We start from the raw sequence: 2,500 nt of genomic DNA, 5'->3' as shown, positions 1-2,500 counted from the left end.
GGGTGCTGGGGTCAGGGAGTAGATCGAACGAACACCTTACTCTACTCCGTCTGGAAACCCGCCCCAAGACCGATCTCCACGTTCAGCCCTTAGGCAAGGCCACGTGGCGCCGGAGAAAGGACGATAAAGCATGCCTGTCCCAGCCAACGGAGACGGTCGAAACTGGCTAACGCCAAATGGATCTGCCGGGTTTGCAGCCCGCCAGATTCATGCCTTCGGGCAACGCTAAATTGCACCAAATAATGATAAAAGAAGCCTCGGAAGCTGCCGGTCCCGAACAGTGGCGGCAGCACTGGTAAATGACACTTCCCGGAGAGAAATTTCCTCTCCGGGTGATAAAGACGACAACGCTATGTTAAAGGTAAACGAGCCGATAAATGATAAATTATGCCCCTCGTGCAAGATTGACCTGAGTGCAAAGTCATCCGCTAGTGCAGCGCAACATTTACGTCGCTGCAACGCACCACCTGCGCAGGCGGATGGCTTCAAGTGCGAAGTCTGCCTCAAGGCGTACAAGACCTACGCCGGTATGCGGCTTCACCAGCGCAAGGCTCACACGGAGCACTATAACAGGACGGATCTCGAATTGCGTGATAAAAGGATGGCAACGTCTAAAGCTAGGTACACAGATGCCGAGATAAAAGAACTGGCGTACACCGAGGCCAGAATCCCTGACAGATCAAAGCTCAAGGTTGTAGAAATAGCTAAAATACTTGCTAAAACCTCCGGTCGAACACCTGACGGAATAAAGAAGCTGCGATCTAGGGATTGTTACAAGGCATATCTGTCGACAGAGCTTGAAATCGTTGCCAATGAGGACAGCCGGAAGGAGTGCCCGCTAAAACCTAAAGCACAACCGACCGAGCCTGTGAGTGAACCGACGCATCGGAACACGGAGAGAGAGCCGGATCAGGGGAGTCAAAACGTTGACGCCGATCCTGTCTGGCATGCCATAGCGTCCGTTGAGACGCGAGATCTCCTCCGTGCCGTGCAGAAGGACACCACGAGCAAAATGTCCAACGTAATCGAGGCCGTGCTTAAAGATGCTCCCGAGTCGGATATCCTGGCACTGCTGGACGAATACATAACGACAATACCGGAGCGGAACACCAGCTCTGGTAAGGGTAGAAACAGTAAGAACAAGGCTAAACGCTCCAATGACAAACATGTCAAAAAAGGTGGCTGTGATAAACGCAGAAAAGCCACTGGGCAATATACAACACCGAACGTTCACGGAAATGCTAACCGCGGCCAAAGAAAGTCGAACCAATATGCTCGGATTCAAAAGCTGTACAAGCACAATCCGACCCAGGTAGCGGAGCATATCCTCACAGGAAACCCGTTGAACGCTACGGAAATGCCAACAATGGAGCAGTTTACCAAGTTCTACGAGAAACTGTTTGCTAAAAAGGATCTGAGCTGGAGGCCTGCTAAATGTAAAGCCACCAGCAAAATCGATCTATCCTACCCCGTGTCCTATGTAGAAGTCCATGAGCAGCTGGCCAAGTTAAAGGAATCCGCGCCTGGTGTTGACGGCATCGATAGGCTGATGCTCAGACAAATGCCACGTCACGATCTGCATGCCTTGCTAAACATCATATGGGGCATGCGGATCATACCCCCTGTTCTAAGGTTGAATAGGACGACACTGCTACCCAAGAACGGGGACCTTACGGACCCCAAGCAGTGGAGGCCCATTACGATCTCGAGTAGGATACTACGCCTGTTAAATAAGATTATAACGACACGCCTGGAAAGCGAAATTCGCTTATCCCACGTTCAGAGAGGGTTCTCGAAGACAGACGGTATAATGGCGAACAGCACAATCCTGCAATCCCTCATCAAGAGCTGTAGAGGGAGAGGTAGAGCCTTTACAATTCTTTCCATAGATCTCGCGAAAGCGTTTGACTCTGTCAATATAACATCTATTGTCGACGCTTTAGTTAAAAGAGGAATAGACGCGCAGACCTTGGAATATGTAAAGTGCACCTACAAGGATGTGACCACTGTTCTCGAATGCCATGGACACCGATCTGAACCGCTAAAGATCTGCAGAGGCGTAAAGCAAGGCGATCCTATGTCGGGATTTCTATTCAACCTGGTCCTCGACGACCTGCTAAAAGAACTCTGCGAACAGGAAGGTATCGACATCAATGGAGTCCAAGTGACTACACTGGCATTTGCTGACGACATCGTAATTGTTGCACCAAATATATCTGCAATGCGAAACCAAATTAGAATTGTGGAGTCTTTCTTCAAGAAGCACGGCTTTGAAGTTAACGTGACGAAATGCGCAGCGTTCCAAAACCTGAACGTTCCTGGAACTAAGAGGCTAGTAGTTGATACGCGTCAATACCTGCGTATCAATGGCACTCCCGTACCAACGTTGGGAGTGGCATCACAGTTAAAATACCTAGGTCATAACTATACCTATTGTGGTGCACTAGCCCCGTCCCCATCGAAGTTGGAAGGCATGCTCGATAAATTGAAAAAGAGCGCA

The 2,500-nt window shown here is 49.8% G+C and overlaps 1 pseudogene; it reads left to right on the top strand.

The window, feature by feature from the left end:
• The window catches only part of LOC143307278 (large subunit ribosomal RNA), an 8,226-nt pseudogene that overhangs the window by 2,869 nt on the left and 2,857 nt on the right, over positions 1-2,500 (top strand).

The sequence above is a fragment of the Osmia lignaria genome, unplaced genomic scaffold (genome assembly GCF_051020975.1).
Source record: "Osmia lignaria lignaria isolate PbOS001 unplaced genomic scaffold, iyOsmLign1 scaffold0049, whole genome shotgun sequence".
NCBI classification, from domain to species: domain Eukaryota; kingdom Metazoa; phylum Arthropoda; class Insecta; order Hymenoptera; family Megachilidae; genus Osmia; species Osmia lignaria.
Note: the sequence above shows the minus strand (reverse complement) of the source record. Positions and strands in the feature narration are given on the sequence as shown.